We start from the raw sequence: 27,440 nt of genomic DNA on the forward strand, positions 1-27,440 counted from the left end.
AAGTTTTTTTTTCTCTTTTTCCTTAACCATAGGATTAAACAGGGGGGGAAACATGACATCCAGATATTTTAAGATTATCCATTTGGAAAACTTCAATTTCTCATTTTTTAAACTTCAATGCAGTTCGTTATCGATTTTTTTCGCTGTATTGGGGTAATTTATATATCGTTAAAATCCCAATTTAGTGATTTGGTGGGAAAGCCCACGTTTTAAAACGTTGATTTTATTATTTTGTTTTTTCTGACATTTACAAATTCAAGGTGGTATTTTCAACCCCTCATTTATTTTCTTGTCGTTTGTCACGACAATCGTTTCTGTTTTTCCGCAAAAATTTCATTTAAAATCTCCCAAAATTTTTCCCCCAAACCATTTTTGATTTCTTGGGTTACCCAAAAGAGAATGTGCAACCGGATTAAAAATTTTTAGGATTTTCGGGGGAATCCCTTTTTCCCCTTTTTTTTTAAAGGGGAGAGGCAAATGAATTTTCAACCTTTACTTGCGGATCTTTGTCTATGCTTTTTTTGGTTCAAAAAAGGGGGCCCATAAAATTTCACATTTTAAAACTGCCATTTTTTGTTAAATTTTTTTTTGTAATCACGAAAATCTACAAAAAATCTGGTAATGGTTTTCCCCAAAAGATTTTCAAAATGCAAGAAAAAAGGGAACACGGCCCCTTTTTGAAATTTCCCCAAAAAAAGCTTACAAAAAAATTTTTGTATTTTTCTGTGTTCTTTTTCGTTGCTATCAGATTTTTCCCAAAAAAGGGGCCGTCTATTGTTTTTCTTAAACTGCTCAAATTTTGGAAAACCTTTTCCCCAAAACATAAATTTTTTTGCAAAAGGGGCAAGGGATACGGGGTTTTTAAACCAACAATCGTTTTTTTCTGATTTAAAAGGGTTTCCCGAAAATTTTTCGAAAAAATTTTTTTTCCCGTCCAAACAAACATCAGTTACTTTTTTGGATAAAAACTTGCTTTATTCTTAAAATCATTAAAATTTAATTTAAATTTTTTCCCTTTTTATGAATCTCAAAAATGAAAAAAGTTGAAAAAACTTTTTTAAAAATTTTCGATAAATTTGTAAAACTTTTTTCGAAATCCTCACAAAAGGGAAAAAATGAGGGGGGTAAAAAGGTTTTTCGTTGCAAGGGAAAATTTCCCAAAAATTGGGGTTTTTGGGGATAGCTTTCCCGGGGGGATGTCCTAACTGCTTCGTACGTGAAACGGAAAAATTTTTTTTCTCGCTAGAATTTAACATTCTTATTTTTTTTAAAGTCCCTTTTTTAAAACCCCGTTCCAAAAATTTTAAAAAATTTTTAGGAGATCATTTTTGGCTTTGGGTTTATCACGGGCCACATTTTTTTTTTTTTCCCTTTTGTTATCTATTAACGGCAAAACATTTTTACCCGGAGGAGGGATTGTTCTTTTGGGGGTTTTTGCTAAAAAATTTTTCCTTTTTCTCGAAAACTTTTTTTAAAAAAAAGTACGCTTGGGAAAGGGACAAAGTATGTTTGGTTTAAACCACAAGAGCAATTTTTTTTTTTGTACGGGCTAGTATAAAATTTAAAAAACCAAACTCTAAAAACGCTATTTTTTTTGTGCACTAAAAAAAACCCAATGGGCACTTTTTTTCAGAATAAAATTTGGGGAATCGTTTACTAAGGTTGTTGTTCGAAAAACTTCCCCCTTTTAAAAAAATTTTTCTTTTTTGTAATTTTTTCCCCAAATTTTAATAATTTTCCCTTTCGTATGTTCCTTTGAACTGGCCCCTTTTCCCTTAACATTATTTTTTTGGGGTTAATTTTTTTTTGGGTCTTTTTTTTTTTAAAGGTTTTTAAATTTTTTTAGGACCTTTTTTTTTAAACGGGTTGCCTTTTATTTTTTTTTTTTTTGGGTGGGGGGGTGGCGAAGAGGGGGGGGACGGGTGGGGCGAAAAAGGGGGGGGAAAAGGGGGGTTGGGTGGGGGCGGAGCGGGGACGAAAGGGGTTTTGGGGGGGAAAGGGGTGGGGGGGGAGGGAGAAGGAAAAAGGGTGAAAGAGGAAACGAAAGAGGGGGGAGAGAGGGGGCGAAAGAGGGGAAAAGGGAAAAAAAAAAGGGGGTTTAAAAAGGGGCGAAAAGAGGAAAAAAGGGGGGAGGGAATGAAAGAGATAAAAAAGACAACAGGGTGAAAAGGGGGAGGGATAAAAAGGGTTTAAAAAGAAAGGGGTGAAAGGGGAAAGGAAAAGAGGGTAAAAAAGGGCGAAAGGGGTGAAAAGGGGCGGGGGTTGAAAAAAAGGGGGAAAAAGGGGGGGGGGAAAAAGGGGGGGGGGTGGGGGGGGGGGCGGGGCGAGGGGGGGGGGGATTTGGGGCGGGGGGGTAAAGTTGGGGTGGGGGGGAAAGGGGCCCGGGGGGGGGGCGGTGGTGGGGGGGGGGGGTTTTGGGGGGCGGGGGTGGGGCGGGGGGGAAAAAGGGGGGGGGGGGGGTGGGGGGGGGTGGGGGGGAAAGGGCGGGGGGTGAGAGAGGCAAGGGCAAAAGGGGTGGGGGTGGGGGTGGGGGGGGGGGCCCGGGGCGGGGGGGGGGGGGGGGGTGGAATTTGGGGGGTGTGGGGAAAAAGGTTTTTAAAAGAGTTTTATTTTTTAAAACTGGGAGTCAGGGGAAAGGAAAAAGAAAAAGGAAAAAAAAACTTTTCTTTTTTTAAAAAAAAGCGTCACTTTTTACCGCTTGTATCCCAGAACGGGGGGGACCGTTTTATTTTTTTTTTTCTCAAATACTGTGGCGATGCCGCCTTTCAGGTATATTAATTTCAAATTTAAAAAATTTTTTTTATTTTTTAATTTTTCACCCCCAAAAAAAAGGACTTTGATGGTGCAGGGTAAGGAGAAATTTTTTGTGTCTTTTTTTGGTCTTTTGGGTTGGAAAAAAGGCGGGGACACACCGCGTTTTTCCCCCAAAAGATTTTCAATTGGGGGTTTTCCCTTTGGGACAAGTGTCTATTTATACTTGGCGCCAATTTTTTTTTTTTTTAATATTATTCTTTTGTAGTACGATTCCCACAGGGTTTGCCCCAAAGGTTTTAAAATTTTATAGGATTTTTCATGGGTTTTCAAAAATTAATTTTTAGGATTTACAGGGTTTGCAATATTAATTTTTATAGGATTTACATGGGTTTTCATGCGTAAAAATTTTACTCGGGAAACCAAATAGGCCCCCTTTTTTTTTTTTTACAGATAATTTTTTTGAGTTTTTTTTGCCCAAATTTCCCCGGGGCCCCAATTTTGTTTTTTCCCAAAACCCTTATAGTTTTTTTATTGCGTTTTTTAAAAGGGGAAAAAAAGGGAAAATTTTTAACAAAAGGGCCCTAAAAAAGGTGAGCCCCCTTTCTATATTTTAAAATTTAAAAAAAAAAAATTTAAAATTAAAATTTTTGATACGGGAAAAATTGGGAAAAAACAAAAGGGAAAAATTTTTACGGCCCTTTGGGCCATAAGACCGAGAACCATAATCTATAACGCCAGCATTTTTCCTATATTTAAAAATTTTTACCAACAGCGAAGCGTAAAATTTAAAAATAATCATTTAAACATAAAAACACGAAAGTGGGGAAGTTGGGCATAGTTTTGATTGAAATTAAAATTTTATCGATGGTTTTGGGGAAAAGGGACTTTTTTTGAATGATACCAAAAAAAAATAACTTTAAATTTTGGGAAATTAAAAAATTTTGATCACTTTTTTTTTTGAGAAATTTATTTAAATTTTTTAAAACCCCAAATTAATTTTAATTTAAGGGGAAATTTTTAAAGTTTTTTAAAATTTAAAAAAAAACTTTTTTTTTTAAAAATTTTTTTTATTATTTCTTTAAGGGGGTTTTTAGTTTAAAAAATTTTTGGGGAAAAAGGTTAAAAAATAAAAAAACGTACACCAGATAAAAACCCAAAAATTTTAAAAGGGTAAAAAAATTTTTAAAAATTTTTCCCCCAAAAAAACGGGAAAAAAATAAATCGCAATAAAAAAAATTTGCCCAAAAAATTTTTCCCTTAAACTTATGGGGGGTTTTTTTACCAGTCTTCATCAACAATTTTTTCAAACTTTTAAAATTTTTTTGAAAATTGATTTTAAATAGAAAAAAATAATTTTTTGGAATAAAAAGGGAAAAATATATTGTTTTAAAAAATTTTTAAAAAATACAGTTTATGCATTATAAAAAACCCCCCAGAAAAAAACATATCTTTTGTATCATTTTTTTTTATATTTTTTAAAAAAATGAGACAAAAATGGGGCAGAGTGAAAACCACCCTTTTTTGTTTTCTCCCATTTAAGAACCTGGAACCCCTTTTAAAACCCCCCCTTTCCGCAAGACCCGGCGAAACAGGGGAGCCCCTCTTTTGCAAGCGCGGAGAGCCCCCGGCAGAAGCGGGGGGTATGCTCGGCCCAAAACCACCTGCTATAAAAATCGTGAGATAATAATCGTCTGGGGTTTTTTGGGGAAAAACCAGAGAGGTGCCCCCCGTAGGGTTTTTCCCCATGAGAAGTATGAAAAAACATGGGGAATTGGGCGAAGACAGGGGGGAAAAATTATCGAGGATTCGCGGGGCCCCCCGGGACCCCGGGCCCTGGCGGGAAAGGAGCGCCCCGGGGTTAAAAAAAAACCCAATTTAACGGCGTGATTCTTGGGTTTCCGTTTGGGGGGGAACGGGAAAGAAGGGGGCCCCACCCGGGGGGCCAAAACAGCGCGACCACGGGCCCATCCCGGTTAAAAACGGCCCCCGAATGAAAAATTTGCTATTTTTAGTAGTTTTTAGATGGCCGCCGGCCGATTAAATTTTTCTTGTTTTCGAGGGGGTTAGAGAAAAAAGAGATTTATTTGGTAAAAATTTTTTCCGGCGCCCGACCAAAACCGGTTTTCCCCCGCGCGACAATAAAGAGGCTCTCTCCCCGGGGTCGCAGCAGTGGGATTTTTTGTACCAATTTTGGAAATAAATTTTTTTACTATTTTTGGGGCCCTTCCCCTCTTTTAGAATAAGGTAATATTAATCGTTTTTCCCTCGCATGGAATTTATTTACTTTTCCCAAAGCCTGTTTTTTTTGGGATTTGTTTTTTTTTTTTTGGGCCGAAGGACTTTTGCGAATAGATTCCAAAAATAAATCACCGGAACCCCTAGTTTGGGGGATTTTGTAGTGCCGCGGTTAAAATAATTATTTGCACGGACATATTAATTGTGCGTAAAATTATTTCCACGTATACGGGCAAATTTTCCCCCGGGGTTTTTGGGGGTAACCGAAACCCCGGTGGGCGTCAAAAGGGGCGGGGAACTAACCCCGCGCCGGGTCAGCCGTACTTGCCCCCCCCACGAACGAAAAATGCGCAAATTTTTAATTATATTTTTCCCCAGAATATTTTTTTTTTTGTTAAAAATATTAACCCAAACCCTTTATTTTTTTTTTTTTCCTTTTTTATTTTTCGCACAAGGTTAAAATAATTAAATTTTTTAAAAAATTTTTGGGGATTCAAATGCCCCCTCTCAAACCCCGTTCCCTTTTTCCGTCCAACCCCCCCTCAAAACCCCATGACGTTTCGGAGCGACAAAGTTTTCCCGGGTCGGAAATTTTCGGGTTTTTTAACGATTATGAATTCCCTGTTGATTTTAAATTTCCGGTGCCCGGGAACTCGCGGGGGGCGTCAAGAAAACAAAATTTTGGTGTTTTCGCAAACCCCCCTTTTTTCCCGCGCCAAAGGGTCCCGGGGGGGCCCAAAACCCGGGGGCCTTTAAACTTTTGGGAAAAACTATTACCCCCCCCCGGGAATAAAAAAAATTTTAAGGTTCAATTTATATAAGTATCGTTGTTGTCGTCGCCCGCGACTTTTTTTTAATCCCCCCTTTTTTTTTTCAAATGTTTTTTTTTTGTCTCATTCGTTTCCCGTTTCCCCCCGACTTTCGGACCAATTTTTTCCCCCCTATTTTTTTACAGGGAAAGGGTTAAAAAGAAGGAAAGGGGGAAATTTTTTGAGATCCCAGGGAATAAAAATTTCCTTATTTTTCAAATTTTTTTTTTTTTTAAAATTTGTCGCAAAAAAATCGGTGTGGCTCAGGGTTTTGGGGAAAAAGGGTGTAGTTGGGGATTTTTTAAAAAAAAGGGGGCCCGGGCCCTTTTAAAAATTTTTTTTAGGTTTAATAAATTTTTTTTTTTTTCTTTTTTTTTTTTTTTAAAATTAGATTTTCCCCCAAATTTTTACTTAGCGTGATTTTTATTCTACTATTTTTTATACAAATTTTTTAAAAAAAATTTTTTTATTATTTTTTAAAGAAAATTTAAATTTATAAAAAAAATTTTTAAAAAGAATTTTTTTGTTTTTTAAATTTTTAAAAAATAATTTTTTTTTTAAAAACCTTTTTTTTTAAAAAAATTTAAATTTTAAAAATTTAAAAAAAAAAATTTTTTTTGGATAAGTTTTTTTTTTAAAGTATACTTTTTTAAAATATAATTTTGGAAAAAAAAAAATTTGTGACGGGTTTTTGAAGAACTTTTTTGCTAATTTCTGTTTATGGTTTAAATTGTATTAGGTTTTTTTTTTAATCGAGGTTTTTTGGAAAAGTTTTTTTAAAAGGAAACCATGATTTTTTTCCCGCGATTTTTACAAAAATTTATTCCTTTTGCTTTTTTATCCGATAGGGGAGGGAAATTTTTCACAGGTTTTTTTTTTCATTTTTTTTCGCTCGCTTTTACTTAAATGGAAAAAAATGTTTTTTTCAAGTTTTAAAAAATAAAGTTAAAAATCTTTTTTAAAAAGAAAAAAAAGTGTCAAAGTTAATTTTGGGGGCAAACCCCGAAATGGGGCCGAATGTAAACAAAAAACACCGGGGGAAGTTCCGAACCACCCCCTTTTTTCTGTTGTTTTGACAGTATTAGCGCGCTTTTTTTTTTCCGACCGAAGAGAAAATACCCAAGGGGGGCGACAAGGGGGGGGAAAAAATTTTTAAAAAGTGAGGGGGTGCCTAGGCCAGATGTTTTTTTTTCCTTTGAAAATAGAATCGTTGATAGATTTATGGCGGAAAAAAAGCGGGGTCCTTTTTTAAAATCCCTTTTTTCTCTTCGCTTCTACAACGAAAATCGGATTTACCTTTGTACGCGTGTACCCCCCCCGGAAAAAAAAACGTTATCTGTTTTTTCTTTTTTTTTTTATTTTTTAGGGGTTTTTATGTAAATAAATTTTTTCGGCTCGTGGAAATTTTTTAATTCGTGCCGGGGGCCCGCCATCCTGGTATTTTTCAGCCGGGGGCCTTCTCAGCAAATTTAAAAGTTAAAGTTAAATTTTGATATTGGGTTTGTATTAAATGAAAAAAAAAAAATAAATGCAAAATGTAGATTTTTTTTTTTTAAATTTTAAACATATATTTTTAAAAAATTTGCCAAATTTTTTCTTTTTTTTTAATACCTAATTACTAATTTATAGTTTTAATTGTTGAAAGTAGTAGGGGGGGGAACCCCTAAAAAAAGTTTTTTGGGGAAAAAAATAGTAGGGGAAAGCCCTTTGAAGTTACAAATGTTTTTTATTAAAACTAAAAATCAAAAATTGGGGAAAACTTTTAAAAAAATTTAAAAAAATTATTTAAAAAAAAAGAATTTTGGCCAATGAACGAGCAAAAATCTAAAGGGTTTTTATTATTTTTATAAATTTTAAATATTAAAAAAAACGCAAACGTTTCGAAATACTACAGTTTTTTCAAACAAAATAATAAAATGCAAAAATTACAATAAAAATCCTTTAAAATTTTTAAAATGCAAAAAAAAAGAATAGTTAAAAAACCGCAAAAAAAAACGTAAAAACCCCCCTTTTTAAACAAAGGGGAAAAAAAATTGTGATTAAAAAATAGGAAAAAAATTTTAAAAAAAGGGGAAAAAAAAAAAATTTAACATTCGCCCAAATTTAAAACGATTCGAGTCGCCAAAATAAAAATTTGTTGTGAAAAAAAAAATTATAAAACAAAAAAATTTAAAATCCGAAAACAATTACGAAAAAAATCAAAATTTATCATGGGGGAATAAGATTAAAAACCCGGGCCCAAATTCACAAAACAATTTTCCCTTTTTTGGGGGAAAGGGAAAGAAAAGGGCAAAAATTTTTTTTCACGTCAATGTTTTTTTTTTATAAAAATATAAAAGTTTCCAAAAATTTGGCGACTTTCCAGATGGATAACAATTATAAAAATGTCAAAAAAAAAAAAAAAAATTTGCTTAAAAAAAATTTTGGGGGATGATTGAAATCAAAAAAGGACTAATTTTTTTTCCCCAATTTAAAAATTTTTTTTTTGTAACTTGTACTGTTTTCAAAAAAAGAGAATGTTAACATAAATTTTTGCCGTCCGTTTTTTTTAATACTATTCATTTTTTAAAAATCACAATTTTTTTTGGGCCCAAAATTTTATAAAAAGAGATTTTTCCGTTTTTTTTCGCAGTTTTAAAATGTTTTTTAAGATAAATTTTTAAAAAATATAAGGCCCGGTAACCCAGCAAATTAAAAAAAATTTTTTAAACCCCTTTGGGAAAAAATTTTTTAAAAAAAAAATAAAACCCTTACAAAAAATTTCGACCCCGACTCCCGTTTCTCAGTGGCAAAAAACATTAAAATTGTAGGAATACGAAAAAAGTTTTTTTTCGGGGGGAAAAAAAAGTATTTCGAGAATGGTTTAATAAGGTAAAATTCAGATAAAATCCCCAGTTTCCCCGTACTCTCGGCTTCGCGAAATTCGGGGGTCTTCTCCCCGGGGAAACCCGGGAAAAGCCTTTTTATCTTTGCAACCCCCGGGTGAGCCAAAAGGGGCGACCCCTCGATGTTCAAAAATTCCGATATCCAAAAAACCATTTTTAAAAAAAATACAAAAAATTCAAGACAAAAAGGGGGGGAGACAATTTGACCCGCAATCACAAAAAATTTTCCCCAAACCCCGAAACCCATTCGTCCCACGAAAAAAACAAATTAAAAAAAAACTGAAAAAAAAAGGGCTTAAGACGATAATTCTCGATTCCTACTTGGCCCCCCGCGTTAAATCTGTCCTCGATATTTCCCTGGGAAACCTGTCATCGGTGTTTTTCATTTCTTCTTTACCAACGCTTCATTTTCATGCAGTGGAGGTCTCAAAGGCCCCTTATTACCCCCCCTTTTCTCACGATGTAGCAGTCTTTGAATTCCTTTTAACCCGTAGGGTTAAATATTTTGCCAAATTTAAAACCCGGTTACCTGCGTTTTTATACCCCCCCCGGTCCCCCACTATAAACATAGCCGGCCCTTTTCCTTTTAAAATCCTCGGCGATTCTCTGCGGGGTCGTCGAAAATTTTTTCCTTTTTGGTTTTATCCTTATTTCATACGGTTTTCCAAAATAGGGAAATTAGCTTTTTTCCCCCCACCAATTCGGGGAGGAGACGTCGCCTTTTTAAAATTTTTCCCAAACAGTAACCAAGGGCGTCGTCCAATTTTTATTTCGTGGCATTAAAATTTTTTTCTGCCTGTATCTAATATTTATGCCCTTTCTGGTCGGGGGGCAGACAGCTTTGAAAACAGCGAATTAACGCCGGTTGCCTTTTCGACTTCCCGGGCCTGGGCTTTCCCCTTTTGTGGAAGGAATGTGCTTCCTTCCCCCCTTAAATTTCCCAAAAAATCGTTGGGGGTAATGGGGGACCCGGGCCGAAATAAGTCTTCTCGGATTTTCCAAACATCACTGTTTTGTTTAAGCACGCCAACACCCCGCTGTGTTCGCCGTTTAAACAGGAAAAACCATACAAACTTTGTAAACGCGTCTTTACCGCCAGTATATTTTCGATTGGTTCCGCGTCGAAGGGAGCGGCCCCGGGTGATCAAGATGAAACGTGTCCAAAGGAGTCTCTCCTTCTCGTGGGATGCAACAATCCTTCCTCTTACCATACTTCTTTCGGCTAGGATGCACAACAACGCAATTTCGAACAACTTTTCGACTTTCGCTTTTAGAAGTCCGGAATCCAATAATCTTTCGCGACTATACGCTCAGTTGTATTACCCGCTGAATATGACCTTTTTCGTGTAGCGTACCGGATAATTTGCGTGTGCATCGGTCGGGGAATACCCATTCGCTCTTCATCGGCTAGTTAATTATATAAAATTCCTGCTCGCATTACAAAGTTATCAGTCTTTTTCGCCTCCCCCAGCTCAATAATTTCTCGCAAACGAACGGTCTTCGCATTGAGCTTTCCGAATTCGCGTTATTATATTATCTTCGCACTCATTCCACATGCACACAGGCAACGGATTTCGATCTTAGCGCGTCAACATGCGCCATCGCTTTCCCGGGGCGGTGCTCAATCGTATAATTAAATTCTTCCAATTGCAGAACCCACCTCGCCACGCGCACACATAAATCTTTTTTGCTCATACTAAGACTGAACGCTTTACAATCTGTCAATATTTTAAAAGGAATGCCTATTAGATACACGCGCAATTTTTTTAACGCTTTAATGACTGCGAGCTCCCTCGAGTTCGTAACTGCTAATAAATCTACGGAATAACCCTGATAATCCTAGAAAACTCTGAACCTGCCTCACGTTCCTCGGCTCAGGAAATCTTGTGACCGCGTCCGTTTTTATCGCCGACGGCCGTATCACACCCTTACCACATCCACTCGCCTATCTGTGTTTTATTATCGGCTTCTCCTGTTCGGAACATCTCCGCGCTCGCTGATACACAGGTTCATCGTCCTTAAGAATTAATCGCATTTTTACATCTATATCGCGTATTTTATTCGGCGTATAATTTTGTATCATATTTTTTAATGTATCTCTATTTTTATCGTCACGGTGCGCAATGTCAAATTTATTCGCTTCATACTCATAGTCGATCTGTAACACTTCAGGTATCTTTGACAATCCCTGATCCGAATTTGGCCTCAAAACTAATATTTCATTCTTTATTAAAATCTCTACAGTTCTTAGAAAATCGGCTCCAATAATTAAATCATATCGCATGAGCTCATCGGAAACTACCCATATTTTCATTGAATACACGCTATCATCTATATGAACGTCGGCCTCGAACTCGCCTAACGTCTCATTACCGTCCGATCCTATACCGCGGAAATAGATTTTATTCTCTTTTAACGGAACGTTCAATCGACTATGGCAACTCCGCACGCATTAAGCACATATCGCTACCTGGTATCCTATCATCGCTCGGATATCGCAATCAACGATGCGCACGTCTTTATAATATTTTCTATCGCGGGAACTCGCTCACCGCACAACTATCTTTAGTGCTCGTTTTTCCAGTGCACTTCGCCGCTACGTGCCCGCGCTCGCCGCTTCGAAAACACTTCACTCCACTTTCTTTTGTCGGGCAATTCGCACTGATGTGATTTGTCCGCGCAATTATAACATCGTCGTGGTTTCTGCGCCTCGCCGTCGCCTCTCCGCTGCCTCGCTCCTCCCTGAGATCTCGCGTCACCGCCAGGTTGTCCCATCGGGGTTGCCGTACCATCTTTTTGACCCTTCGGCCGAAAGGTCACCCTCTCAAATGCCCGCAACAAGGATGCCGTCGTCTCAAATCCCTGGATCCGCGCTTGGTTTTGCAAATTTATATCCGCTATTTCCGTCGATGACGTAATCAACGAGATCACTTTCCTCGACTGGCACCTTATTCGCCAGAATTATTTTATCGTGGAGGTACGCGCTGAAGGCCTCGTCTTTCCTCCAGATTCGTCCCTCAAATTCTTTTCTGCGTGCTACTTTACTCAGGCGGTGGTCGAACATGTTCTTCATTTCCGCTAAAAGATCGTCTGCCGATATCTCGATGTGCTCCGGTTTTGAACGAAACCATTCGGCCGCTTTCCCTTTGAGGCGTGAGCCTATTAGTATTTTAATCATATTATCTCGCAACCCATAGGTAGTCGCGAGGAGACGCACCTGCTTCTCCCAGACGCTCCAGGAGTCGGTGGCCCCGTCAAAATGTGCTAACAATTCAGCAATCGCTGTTATGCCGACTCGCACCGTCGCTCCCATTGTCTCCGTCCATCTCTCACCTTCTCGGCCACGCTCGGTCTCTCGCTCTCTCTCTCTTGCCCGAAGATGATCAGCCTCTCGCCGCGCCAACGCGAGCTCTCGCCTAGGAGTTCTCTCTCTCTCCTGAGCATGTCCAGCTCCCGCCGGGTCATCTCCGTCTCGCTCACACCGGATGCTGCGGATGCCACGGATGCATCTTGTTCTTCGCTGTGCAACATATTATTCTGCACATTGTTTTTCTCGCTCGCCGAGCCAATCACCCACAGGATCCGCTTCCAATAATCGGCTAATTAATTCGTTTTTTGCTCCGGTCGTACTTAGCCCCAAGGTCCTCAGCTTCTCCTTAAGCACCAGGACCGTTAAACCAGAGGAACTCTTCGTAGGACTCATTACGTCTCGTCGACTCACTCAAAGTCAACCTTGTCCTTCGCTCCAATGCACTCAGCACTCTCAGGCAACGCTATCGCACTCGGTATTACTGCAGCTTGTTACTGTCTCTCACAGTTCTATCCCGGCTAAGCCCCCAAAATTTTGTAGGAATCACGGATTGTGTCTTATTTCGGATAGAATAATAAAGTATTACGAGAAATATTACGGTTTAATATAGGTATATTCAGATAACTTATCCGCAGTTCCACGTACTCTACGGCTTCGCGAAATTCGGTGCTCTTCTCCCGGAACCTCGGGAGAGACGCTTTATATCTTTGTCAAGCCCCGCGTGAGCCAATCAGGAAGCGACACATCGAGTGTTCAAATTCGCACATCTAATCCATCGCATGGCAAAACAAGAGTACAAAAACTGTCTCAAGACAAATACGGGCTCGAGACAATAGACCCGCAAGTCACAATAAATTTCGGCCACGACCAATTCGTCAACACGAGAAATAACAATATGTCAAAACAACTTGAAATAAAAACGGACTTAAGACGATAAATTCTCGATTCCTACATAATTAAATAAATATAAATAAAAATTCTAATAAAAAGTCGTAATATAATGTCAAAATAAATTAAATTAAATACTCATGTCAACATTAAAAGACGAAATACGCTAACAATAAATTTAAATTATCAAATACAGTTCAACACGAACAGTCCCAATTAAATGCAAAAGTCAAATTTACAATAATTAATCCGGCTAATCCATATTATTTTAAAACTTATTATTAAAAACTCGGAGTGGCACTTAGACATTGCCCCAAACCAACCGCTCATCGTTAGTCGGCGAAAGGCTGTCAGTTCGGCAATGATCGTGTCCATCATCCCCAAGTTTTTTTAAATATTATAAGCTGAATTTAAAAATTTCAATATAAAATAAAAAATAAAAATTGACTTATGTATGTGTAAAATATTAAGAATTAAAATTAGAATTTAGTTAGTTGTTGCTTACAGTTGTCTCCGAATAAAATAAGATGACCATGTCTGGGGGTAGCGAGGTGCTACCGGTGTCTGTGTGCCGGCCACACATGGCACCGGTGCACCTCGCGGGTGGACAGGGGTAGCCGCTGTTATAACTGCGGCTCCCCTGGCCACAAGGCGGCAGGGTGCCTGGCTGGCCCGAGGTGTCCACTTTGCGTGGACTTCCTCCGGCCAGCCAGGTGCCGGCACAGGCTTAGGGAGCGGGGGTGTCTTATGACACCCCCTGCGGGGCCTAGAGGTGGGGGTCTCCCTCCCTCTTCCCCGTTGCCGGTGGTCGTGACTAAGGTCGCGGCTACGTACGGCGGCGGGGATCGGGGGAGGGGTACCCAAAAAACCCCGGCGTCGTCAAGCGCCGGGTGAGGGTGTCGGGGGGGACATGGGAGCGCCTAGGCGCTCTCCCCCCCCCCCACACTCTCCGAGAGAGGAATGGGCCCCCCCTGGCTGCGTGCGGACTCTAACCCCTCTAGGGGAAGGAAGGACGCCGCGGCTGGGGGGACCTAAAGAGGGGGGGCCACGTATCCCCTGCGGGCGGACTTGTCCTTCCGTAGGGGTGCCTGGCCCCCTCTCACAGACGGAGACGTGACGCGCGGGGCCCTCTCACCGGAAGCCTTAGAGCACCGGTAGGAGGGCAACGACGTCCACGGAAGGGGGTTTCTCTCCTTCTGAGAGGAACTCTCTGATGAGGGCTCCCTCAGTGAACCGCCGAACCGGACCACCCTCTTGGTGGTCCGGGGGTTGCGACACTGGGGGGGGGGCGAGGGGCAATGGCTCGAGCGGGAGCTCTCTTTGAGAGGGCGCAGCGTGGGGTCGATGTCGCCCTGCGCCGCAACCGCGAGGTACCTGTACAATGACGGGGGGAGGGTGTCGCCTTCAGCGGCATCCTCCCAAGGAGGGATAAGGCGGGGGGGCGGCCAGACGGCATGGGATACCAGCATCCTGGCCGTCCTCTGTATAACGCCCGAGAAGGACATCCTCTGGGGTTTTAGTGCGGTAGGTCCTGTCCCGGCTCTCCGGCTCGCCGGTCCCGACTCTCCGGCCCGCTACGGCGGACCGGCCAGGCGGGGCAGGGAGTCCCACATAACCCCCGCCTCTACCCGGAGGCGGACGGTACCATGAGGTTTCCCCAGAGTCAACAAAAAAAAAATAAGATGACCATGCCTTAATTGTTGTTGAACTTATTACTTGACTGATGTCGCGTCGTTTAAAAAGTTGAAAAATTTATATTTATAATTTGATCGATAGAGCATTGTTATTATCTCATCCCATATATCACAAGAAAAATTTAGAACTGTGTATTGAAACATTGTTGGACAACGGTTACCTTATTCATTTAATATTTAAAGAAATCAATAGGAGAATAAAAGTAGTAAACAATTTGCAGTTCAACAACAATAGAACAAAAGAAATTATAGAGGAAAATAATAAAAAATTTTTTGTTATTCCCTATATTAATAACATCTCGGAAACAATGGCATCGACAATTAAAAAATCAGATTTTAGAGTAGGGTACCGTTGTCTCAATAACCTTAACAAATTCATCAGAGTCCATAAGGACAAAAATGTGCATAGTAACAATAATAATGTCGTCTACAAAATCAATTGTAAAAACTGTGAAGCTTCATACGTTGGGCAAACTAAAAGAAAATTACGTACTAGACTAAAGGAGCATATAAATAACATTAAATTTGATTCTTCTAAGCATTCGGTGGTCTCGAAACATATTGTTGATAAAAAACATGCTTTTGATTGGGATAACGTCAAAATACTTGATATTGAATCTAACTACTATAAAAGACTTATTTCGGAGATGATACACATAAAAAAACAAAAGCATGGTATAAATAATAATACAGACACTGAATTGCTCAACAACGCTTATTTTGACATTCTAGAAGAAATAGGAAATAGTTAGACTTATTAAAATGTTTATGTTTTTGCGACTTGACACCTATATATATTCAACTTTTTAAACGACGCGACATCAGTCAAGTAATAAGTTCAACAACAATTAAGGCATGGTCATCTTATTTTATTCGGAGACAACTGTAAGCAACAACTAACTAAATTCTAATTTTTAATTCTTAATATTTTACACATACATAAGTCAATTTCTAATTTTTATTTTATATTGAAATTTTTAAATTCAGCTTATAATATTTAAAAAAACTTGGGGATGATGGACACGATCATTGCCGGACTGACAGCCTTTCGCCGACTAACGATGAGCGGTTGGTTTGGAGCAATGTCTAAGTGCCACTCCGAGTTTTTAATAATAAGTTTTAAAATAATATGGATTAGCCGGATTAATTATTGTAAATTTGACTTTTGCATTCAATTGGGACTGTTCGTGTTGAACTGTATTTGATAATTTAAATTTATTGTTAGCGTATTTCGTCTTTTAATTTTGACATGAATATTTAATTTAATTTATTTTGACATTATATTACGACTTTTTATTAGAATTTTTATTTATATTTATTTAATTATTATAATGATTATTGCGCACTGAAGAACACTGAGTACAGGTCGAAACGTTTGTAACTGGTTTATTTTATATTAATGTTTTTCCAAGATTATAATAATTTTTTAATTGCTCGTTACACATGGCCTCATATTATTTAATAATTTATCATTGTAGTTGTTTATATACGAGCTTAAGCATTGTTAGAAATTAGTTGATTTTGTATGATAATTTTTAACTGTTCTTTATTTTGCATATTAATTTTATGATTTTATATTGTAATAATTATTCATGTTATTATTATTGTATTGAAGAAAACTGTAGTATAGTCGAAACGTTTGCGATTTTTTAATATTTATAAGTTTATAATAAATAAATAACACCTTAGATTTTATTGCTTGTTCAGTTGGCCTAAATATCATTTTATGTTTTAAATAATTTGATTATAAACATATATTTATAAAAGAAGTAGAAGGATTTTTTGATATACTGCAAAACATAATAACTATTTGTTACTAAAAAAATGTGATACAACTTATGTGATATATTTTATTTTTTCATCTAACATTTTTCTTTGTTTCGCTATCATCCTGTTATTCCTTTATAAATAAGTAATTGTTAATATAATAAGGAAGTAAATAAAAGTTAACGATAAGAAAAGAAATAACGTAAAAAAAAAAATTATAAAAATTTGATAACTTAGCACTATTATGTATTAGTGTGCCTTCAACTAGCTTTCAGCTTTCAAAAATGCATATTATGACGTTTCTTTTTACGTTATTTATATATAGTATTTACTGTAAGCAAGGAGACTGTCGTATTTTGAAATTAATTAATCTATATAAATTTCTGATTTTGATATTTAAAATTTGTTTTTTGAATCTGAATAGCAAGCTATCGAAATTTTTACAATGTTTTAACAAATTCAACTTTGATCTAGCTTTAATCATTTGATAATTTAAATCAATCCACTGTTTTAAACCGTATGTTATTTCACATGGCCTCGTAATATTTAATAAGTTATCATTGTGTTTGTAAATAATAAATATATACTACAAAAAAGAATGATATTCATAAAAAATTTACCTTTAAAAAAAAAGGTAAAAAAGGCGACAAGTTTACGCGCTCACATAAAAGTGTTATATATATATATATATATAGTGTTTTTAAATTATTGTAAAAACTGCTCTAAAAAATGTCATTTTAATTTTATAAAATATATTTTTACTGTACAAAATGATTAAATATTTCTAATAAACAATAATGTTCACGAACGCGCTGCGAGAGAAAGGATCGCGCTGCACCAAAGGATGAGTCACCTTTTGTATTAAACTGACTTTACTATTATAAAACAATTAAGAACGAACACTTCAACAACTTTTACAATTTTACTTAATTTACAGAGAAAATCGGAATCAGAATCAAGGTGCGGAATAAGCGGCGGTTGTCAACGAATTTTAGCGGTTTTACAAATCTGCGGTTGCGTTATGCGGTTCACGGCGGAAAAGCGATAAGGCTCGAATTTCGGGTGCGAGCTCTCTTTTATGGGTTTCCGAAGAAAACCCACCTTTTCGGGAAGCGCCAATTATTGCGAGCAATTTCAATTGTGCTCGAGGTGACTCGAGGGCACAGCTCATTATTGGCCGCTGTCAAAATTAACGGAAGACGGCTGGCAGAAAGCATGCGCGCGCGGGCGATCGCGATAATTATTGGTGAAAAGAGGCGCCCGTGGTAAGCAGCGCATGCTCACTGAAAATAATTATTCGGCGGAACGGTTGTGATACCGTTAATTGTTGATGTTTTGAGGAATGTTTTTTCGAGACAGATTGATTTATGTCGCTGTGTTTCTCCGCGAAAAACATACAAAAACGATTTGCTGTAAATATCGATTATTCTAGAATCTTATAAAATATTATTCGAACAGAATATTTTATTTTATTCCACGGCTAATATTTTCTGATGCGTTGTGAACAAATAATGATATCAAAAGATTGCGACAAATAAATAAAAAATCCCATAAAATTTTTTATTATTATTTTATTAAATAAATTTTTCAATATATATTTTTATATATAAAAAAATGTTATTTAAAAAAACTTGGTGCTAAATTAAACAGCGCTATAAACAAAATTATACTAAATTACGATAAAATTAATGAAATCACCAGTGAAAAGTAAACCATACAAATTTATTGAAATTTCGACCTAACTGGCCAGTGCAATTTAATTAGAAACTTAATTAGAATATTTGATGAGAACGTGGGTTAAAACACAGGAAAGGATTGGCATTTGCAACCAACAATTGATTTTCTTACTCAAATGCAGAAGATACGACGTACTTCCAACACATATATACAGGTCATATACGAATGTGTCTTTTTTCAACGCTAAAGTCAACCGTTCTTTTGTAAATTTCGCTAAACGAAATCGGTCACGAATCTTGAATTTAGAAATTAGGGATCTTAATTTCATCTTGATCTCTCTGAAATCCAAGGTTAGGGATATAGAGAATAAATTGAATAACATGGTACCGAGAGGGCTCCTTGTTAGTTTCTTTAAATCGAACAACAACAAGCTTGAAAAATTAAGACTCAAAAAGAAAAATTGTTTAATTCGAAAGTTTGAGTATTTATTACGGTCTCAAAATTTAAACATACACTTTTTCAATAGATCAGACAAGTCGAAATGGCTAATGAATATCAGTAGCAAGAACATTCCGGAAAGCGGTTTCTGATTTTTTAAGCTTGGGTGAAAATTTTGGACTTCCGATAAGTCAATGTGATCAGAGCGACAGGTTGGATTTGACACTCAATATAATGAAGAATGTTGAATCCTAATATACATAAGATACCTGAAGATTTAAGGGAATCAGCGCGTACTTCGGTGACTAGCTCCGTACATAAATTCCTTAATAAACAAAAGCACATCAACGGTATTGACAGATTTTTCTTGAGCAGCTTTTCAAAATGCAAAAAATTTTTAAAAGAAAATGAGGACTTGCTTATCACCAAAGCGGACAAAGAACAAGTTACCGTCATTATGGATTAAGTATAACGACACAATGACAGAATTACTAAATGACACAACGACTTACAAAAAACTACAAAAAGACCCTGCCAATCGTATGAAAACTAAGGTGAATGAATTGGTTAAGGGATGGCACGACATGGGTATTGTTGACGAGATGACATACAATCGTCTAAAGAGTACTTGTGGAAATCTTCCAAGGTGTTACGGATTACCAAAAGTGCACAAGAAGGGCTATCCTTTACGCATTATTGTCTCTTCTGTAGGTAGCCCCACGTATAATGTAGCGCAATATCTACGGGAAATTTTGTCCATTTCGATTCCTAAGCCTAAATCGTATGTAAAGGAATAGTTGGACGTTTGTTGAAGCTATTAGACACACGAAGATTAATGACGATCAGTTTTTATTTTCTTTGGATGTTACATCATTGTTTACGAACATCCCTAAGGATTTAGCTTTAACAGCGGTGGAAAAGAGATGGACGTATATTACGAAAAATACCGATTTGACGTTGCCCCAGTTTTTACATGCACTTTCGGTTGTCCTTAATCTAACGAGCTTCGAATTTGGTGGAAAATACTACGAAAAAATTTTTGGCTGTCCGATGGGGTCACCCTTATCACCAATATTGGCTGACTTGGTCATGGACGAGCTTGAAACACAGTGTTTAAGCAAGTTAAACTGCATACCGGTCTTTTACAGATACGTTGACGACATTTTTGCAATAGCACCAAAAACCAAAATCGATGAGATATTAACGATTTTTAATAGTTACCACAAACGCCTAATGTTCACGCATGAGGCTGAAGTCAACGGTTTTGTGAATTTCCTGGACGTTACTATTGTAAGGGCGGAGGGGACATTGTTGACCAATTGGTACAGAAAACTCACTTTTTCTGGCAGGTATATTAATTTCCTATTTAACCATCCCCTTTAGTACAAAATCAACACGATTAGAAGTTTGGTTGACAGAGCTCTATTACTTTCAAACGAATGCTTTCACACTGATAACATCAGAATTATTACGGATATTTTGGTCAACAATTGCTTTCCGAAACCTTTCATCGAACTACATATCGCGAAGAGAATTAAAGCTCTAAAACACCGTAGAGAATTTTTGATGGTTAATGACAATGGAGGTAAAAAGTTTAATACGGGATCATTGTTACCGATACTGTATGTAAAAAGCTTGAGCGAAAATCTTAGGAACGTGTTAAAAAAATGTGGCATCAATTGTTTATACTATCCCGAAAAAATTAAATAGGTTAATTTGGAGAGGAAAAGGTAGGATCAACCATATGAAAAAGACTGACGTTGTGTATTTAATAGAATGTAACGATTGCAACGCAACATATACAGGACAAACAAAAAGACAATTAGCTACACGCGTAAACAAACATTTTAAAAATATTAAACAACACCATAGTAATCATAACGTAATTAGCAAACATCGAACAAAATATGACCATGAATTTAAATGGACAAAACCTAAGATTTTGCATTGCGAGAAACACAGAAAGAAGAGAGAATTAGCGGAGATGTTTTTTATTAAAAAATATAAGAATAACATCAATTTACAAAGAGACACAGAAAATCTAAATCCTATTTATGATAAGTTGATCCACAGTATGTGACTGTCTATTTATTTATTTATTTATTTATGTCGTTGTATTGTCGAACTTTGATATTATTGTGTTTTTAAACGTTTGACTTAAATTGATTTATTTGTCTCCGTTAACATTAGTAATTTTACTGCTGTCGAATTAACATCTAGATAGGTACATTACATTATTGTATATTATTTTTAATTTTCTTTGTTAACAACTTTGTAATTTATTGTTTTATATCCTAATCATTGTATATTTTATTGTGCAGTTACACTTGAAAAGGACCCGTACCTAAGGGTCGAAACGTAGTGTTTCTAATTAAATTGCACTGGCCAGTTAGGTCGAAATTTCAATAAATTTGTAAAATTATACTAAAGTTAATTTCGAAATTTAGCAGCGCCAATTTTTTTTTAACTAAAATTTTTTCCAATATTATTAATAGCAGTCACTAGTGTTTAAAAAAGAGTTGTAAAAATTAATCGACCAAACTAGCGAGTAAATGATTTATTCAGCTTCACGACGTTTCGACCATGTGATTGCGGTCCTTATCAAGTGAAATCTGAAGATTAGAATCTGATGATCCTTCGACGGGTTATGATGTTTAATGTTTCGCTTTGCTTTATTGATTGACTTACATAGTTTTAAGAAATGTGACTGACAAAATTTATATAATTGTTTGGTATTCAATAAACTATTTTACGCGTATCGCCCGGTCAATCTACCCGCTCGAATTCGGGTACCCGCATATATATATGTCGGGTCCTTCGCCGTTGCCTTCGGGGGCTTCCGTTGCCGATCGCGACCCATCGTACGCGGTCCCCGCTAATACGAATCAGAATCGTCTCAGAGACAACGAGAGACACACGTGCGGCCGACATAGCCGGCTATTGTATACCATTATACGCTGTATTTCAATTAAGCATTTATACTTTGTATCTCGAGTGCGGTCACTGCTTTCTGAGTTTTTCAATAAATATAAGCAAGTGAGAGAAAAACATTCTCGGTCGTATATTCGTGAAGCACTTATTCCACGACAACATACGACGGGCACACGCCCGATAATTCAACTTACGTACATACCGTACAATAATAATGTGTTAACTTTAATTGAATTTTTTTTGTTTCACTTGATAAGGACCACAATCACATGGTCGAAACGTCGTGAAGCTGAATAAATTATTTACTCGCTAGTTTGGTTGATTAATTTCTATAACTTCTAAAATTTTTTTATTTAAATATTCCGATTAAAAAATTAATTTAATAAAAGAATAGATTTTATAGGATAAACTCTTATTTATTAGGATAAACTTATTCATTTGTCGCAATTTTTAGTATTATTTTTTTGGTAAATATTTAATTATTTTGTACAGTAAGAATATATTATATAAAATTAAAATGTCATTTTTAAAGCAGTTTTTTACAATAATTTAAAAACAAATTTTTAACTGTTTTTTTTATAACAGTTTTTTACGTGGGCGTATAAACTTGTCTTTTTTATACTTTTTTTTAAAAAAGGTAAAAGTGCTCTAAAAATTGTCATTTTAATTTTAAACAATATATTTTTACTATACAAAATTATTAAATATTTACCAAAAAAATTATATCAAAAAATTGCGACAAATAAATAAAAATTTATCGGCTTCCGGTTCCGGTGAGAGTGTGAGTGACAGGTGTGTGAAAGCGTGGCAGGTATTTGTGAGGAAAGAGTGAGAAAAGGGGTGAGGAGAATAGGACCCAGACAGCACACAATGTCCAGTGGACGTCCAGTTTTGGTTTTTATTTGGTACAAACGTCCATGGACTTAATACGAACGTTTTAAGAATATCCATTATTGGATGTTCAAAGTATATTTATATTTGGACGTTTTAAAAATGTTTATTTTATGCATATATGTAAAGAATTCTTATCGATAAAAATAATTTCGTGTAAAATAGTTATAAACCCTTTTTTTCAGCAAACAGAATATAAATATTATATAACATAAGGAAATAATAAACGCAATATAACGGATCGTAGTTATGCGTAGATGAAATAATTTTTTTTTCATATATACGCAATATAACTCAGCATACATGTTCCAAAGACGTTCAGAGAATATCTAGAATATCCTTTGGATGTTCTCTGAACGTCTTCGATATACTTCGATCATATATAGAGTCTGTTATAAAGGCTGTGTTTTCTGAAATTTAAAGTTAGTGTTGGGTATCAATTGTGTAACTTTTTTTAAAGTAAAAAATTTTCGGCAATCACGCATTGATTTTAAAATAAAATTAATGTGTGATTGGAAGAAATTTTTCACTTTTTACCTTTTCACTTTGGAAAAAGTTACACAATCGATAGTTTATACGTTACGTATATATTTATAAATTTTTAGCAGTATTGACAGTGAATTTTGAAACAGCCAAAATTTACCTAGTGACAGTGATTATCGTGTGAGCACTCACTTGTTCGATGTTTTCTAAACGTATATTACGTGACTGTGATATTCAACTTTTTTCGTCCTTCCCGCCTTGGCTTCGCTATCTCCGAAGGCTGTGCATACATACTCGAAGGTAATCCTTATTTATTTCATTATTAAATTCATAAATCAACTCTATAAAGTTATAAATAAATTAGCTTACATATTTATTCGTGTACTTTTCATAATATTTTCCTTGTATTTGTTGGTTCTTGTAAATTTGCAGCCTTCCGAAAAATAGTAATAAGGTTAAGGTGACAAAATTCCAAATAAAATAAAAAATATAATTAAACTTAAGGCACATAATTTCATATAATATTCAGAATAGCATTATTAGACTTCTTTAATTGTTTTTAATAATTATTACGTTGATTTTTACGAAAATTATGCTAATTGTGAATTTAGTCCATTAAAACAAAGTTATAACTTCCTCTATGTACCTTGTACCTATAAAATTTATGGCTAATTATAATTTTACTATTTCTTTATTAAGATTTTAATATGATCTTTAATATAAAAAAATGTATGTGTATAGTGGGCGTAAAGAAATAATGTTACGCACCGTTAAACATCTAACACATTTTATTTAGTCTTGAAGTCATCGATACTCAAGTCGATACTCAACATTGAATGTAAAGTAAAATATAATTATATATTTATTATATATATAATTATATTTTACCTCACATTCAATGTTGAGTACCAATTTGAGTATCGATGACTTCAAGACTAAATAAAATGTGTTAGATGTTTAATGTTGCATAACATTATTTCTTTACTTCCACTATACACATACATTTTTCTATCACATCTTTTTCTTGCAATTTAATCAAATTTTATATTTCAGAGTATCTGTTATGTATACAGTGGAAGCAGAGGAATAAACAGACTTTACATAACATTAAACATCTAACACATCATTGTGTTCGGGAAAGTCGACATTTCACATTGGCACTCAATATTGAAGATAAGGTAAGATATAATTTCCAATTATCTGTTATGCATATAGTGGAAGTAAAGAAATAATATTACACCACGTTTAACATCTAACACATTTCATTTTGTCTGGAAGTCATCGATACTCAAATTGATACTCAACATTGAATGTAAAGTAAAATATAATTATATGTTTGTTATATATATAATTATATTTTATCTTACATTCAATGCTGAATACCAACTTGAGTATCGATGACTTAAAGACTAAATAAAATATTTATTTTTTTTTATATATATCTTATATTTTTAAAATACTTTTTACAGATAATTCAATTCTTGATGAAAATGTAGATTTCCTAAATTATGAAAGAGAATTAATTAGTAAGTGTTTTTTATATATAATCTCATAGTCTTTTATTCATTTTATAGTCTATATGGACCGGTATTTATAGTTCAATCTTATATTTAAGATCGTCTTAAGTCTGCTTTAAGGTTAACTTAAGATTCTATTCAACCGATCAAATAGCTTCGTAGCATCTCAAGCTCGGACTTAATTTTAAATATAAAATCGGACAATGAATACCGGCCTTTATATATATATATATATATATATATATATATATATATATATATATATATATGAATGTATGTATGTATGTATGTATGTATGTATGTGTATATATACGCAGGATGTCCTGCAACGTGATATCCACAGTAAAACTTTGTATTCTTGAGATCATTCAAAAAATAAAGATGATTTTAAAATTTGCAAGATTTTCTTCATCTATAAATTTTTTGCGATATTCTAATGATATCCCCTTTATTCCTATATTATATAAGTCCTGGGTTAAGGGGGGGGCTAAGGGGGCTACAGCCCTCGGCCCCATCTTTATAAGGGGCCCCTTAGCTTTCAAATAAAATTGTATTTCATCGATGAAAGTAAATAATCGAATGCAAATAAATAATTAAAAATTTTAATTTTGCATTTCTCATACAATGAATCATCGTGCACAGACACAATGTTCAGTAAAAAAAGTACACTGGTGTTTTTATCTGAAGATATACACACACACACACACATATATAAAATCCATAAAATTTGTTTATTTCTCATGACGTTGTGGCCGCCCTGCCGCGTGCGGCAATTGTCACATGAATAAAAGTAAAAGACGTCCGCATCCGTTGGGAAAGTCCATGTTTATCGGTCTACCATTTATCGTTTGTGATGATTCCACGAAAATACGCTAGTGGTACTTCGAAACGTAAAGCGAAACAGAAACATGAAGATTTTAAAAATAAACTACCGAAACTGACCAACTTCTTTCCTGCCGAAATAAAAACTGGAGGCACTATTGCTAATGAAGATGACGATAAGATTCAGCAAATCTCAGTGTTAACATCAAATTCGGTACTTTCTACTAATAGTGATGAACTCAGTATTAAAGATGCTGTCATTTGTAATGAACACTCAGATGACAGTTGTGACATGAATAATCAGAACGTAATAAGCAGGAAAGCCAAGCTCGTCATAGGTACGTTTTTGCAGGTTACAATTTGCAAAATTAAAATATAAAATTTTATTTGCTGCTTTTGTAAAAATTACACAAGTTTTCTGTACATTTAGAATCTTCTGATTGTGGTGACAAACAAAATCTTGTCAGTTGTCAATGCAGTCTCTCTTTTCTCCCCGTCCTCTCTCTCTCTCTCTCTCTCTCCTATCTCTTGTTCTCTCTCCCTATTCTTTCTCCTTATTTATTTTATACTTTTCAGAACCTGTAAATAAAGATCCCTTTCTGTGGCCCATGGAAATGCATGATGATGTGAGGCAAAAGTATTTGGATAAAGGCTATGAATATTTTCAGAAAAAAGATAACAATTTTCAAGCTTCTGTTAGACAATATAAAGATCAAAACAGATTTTTATCTTCAAAGGTTTTTTCACGAACTTTGGCTAACGGTGAAAAATGCACGCGAAAATGGTTGATATATTCAGAGTCTACTGGGAATGTTTTCTGTTACGTTTGTAAGCTTTTTAGTGAAAATAATACAAACACATTTGTAAACGGCGGATTTAGCAATTAGAAGAAAGCAGAAGAAAAGATTAGTGGACATGAAAATAGTGCAGAACACAAAAAATGCATGCTTACTTGGCTCACATTCGTGCATGAAAAATCACATATTAATAATTATATGGCTAAGCAGCTACAAGATGAGATTAAGTATTGGACTGAAGTTTTAAAACGCATTGTCGAAGTAATTCGTTTTCTTTCTGCACGCGGTCTTGCTTTTCGGGGCGAGCATGAAGTGATTGGTTCTCCAAATAATGGAAATTACTTGGGTGTTTTGGAACTGATTTCTAAATTTGATCCATTCTTAAAAAAACACTTTGACTTGCATGCAAATCAAGGTCGCGGGCACGTTTCCTATTTGTCAAAAGATATTTGTAAAGAATTTATTCACATGATGGCTAACAAAGTTAAGAACGAAATTCTTAGCCAAATTAAGAGAGCAAAATATTTCAGCCTTATTGTAGATTCGACACCAGATGTATCTCACGTTGATCAGTTATCTATTGTATTCCGGTACTGTTTGGATGGTTGTGTGTATGAACGCTACTTTTGCTTTTTACCTATTAATAGCCATACTGGAGCATCATTGAATGAAACAATATTACAAGTTCTTCGCAATAATGAAATTGACATTGTTTACTGTCGAGCGCAAACTTATGATAATGCCAGTAACATGTCTGGAAAATACTCGGGATTACAAGCACGAATTAAAGAAGTTAATTCTCTTGCGTATTACGTTCCTTGTGTAGGACACTCACTAAATTTAGTTGGCGAATGCAGCGTAGATGAATGTATCGATTCTGTAAATTTTTTCCGGTTTGTACAACAACTTTATGCTTTCTTTTCCATTTCTACGCATCGTTGGAGCATATTGCTAAAACACGCGAGCATTACATTAAAAAGTTTATCTTCTACAAGATGGTCATGCCGCGATGATGCCATTACTGCATTAGCTCAGAATTATTTAGAATTATATAATTCATTGTATGAGATTGAGCAAAGTGAAGAAGAAAAGACCGAAACTCGTCACGAAGCAATGTCCTTAAAAAACAAATTAACAAAACTAGAAACTGCATTTATGACAGTTTTTTGGCATCGAGTTCTTCAACGATTCAATATAACTAGCAAATTTGTGCAAAAAATCGAACTCGACTTGATTACGGCTAATGATATGCTACACTCGCTAGTTAAATTTATTAGTGACGTAAGAAATGATTTTGTAGCAATAGAAAACGATTCTAAAAATTTAGGCTCTTTTGTACAACAAAAATATTCTGATACACAGAAACGAAAAATTAAAAAAAAATGTGCAGATAATGTAACGGAGATTCAAAATTTAAATGGTTGCGAAAAATTCCGTATTGAATCATTTAATGTAATCATTGACAAACTTCGAGTTGAATTAGAAAAACGAAGTTCGGCGTATAATCACATAACAAAGTTATTTGGCTTTCTAACTAAATTG

At 35.5% G+C, this 27,440-nt stretch overlaps 1 long non-coding RNA gene across 1 annotated transcript; it reads left to right on the top strand.

The window, feature by feature from the left end:
* The first annotated feature begins 22,916 nt into the window (after positions 1-22,916).
* On the top strand, positions 22,917-23,853 carry LOC114939306 (uncharacterized). The gene is made up of 2 exons (XR_003821210.2): positions 22,917-23,062; positions 23,816-23,853. It is a non-coding gene; the product is annotated as an uncharacterized LOC114939306 (long non-coding RNA).
* The last annotated feature ends 3,587 nt before the right edge of the window (positions 23,854-27,440 follow it).

The sequence above is a fragment of the Nylanderia fulva genome, unplaced genomic scaffold (assembly GCF_048542155.1).
Source record: "Nylanderia fulva isolate GAGA-0341 unplaced genomic scaffold, ASM4854215v1 Scaffold535, whole genome shotgun sequence".
Taxonomy (NCBI): domain Eukaryota; kingdom Metazoa; phylum Arthropoda; class Insecta; order Hymenoptera; family Formicidae; genus Nylanderia; species Nylanderia fulva.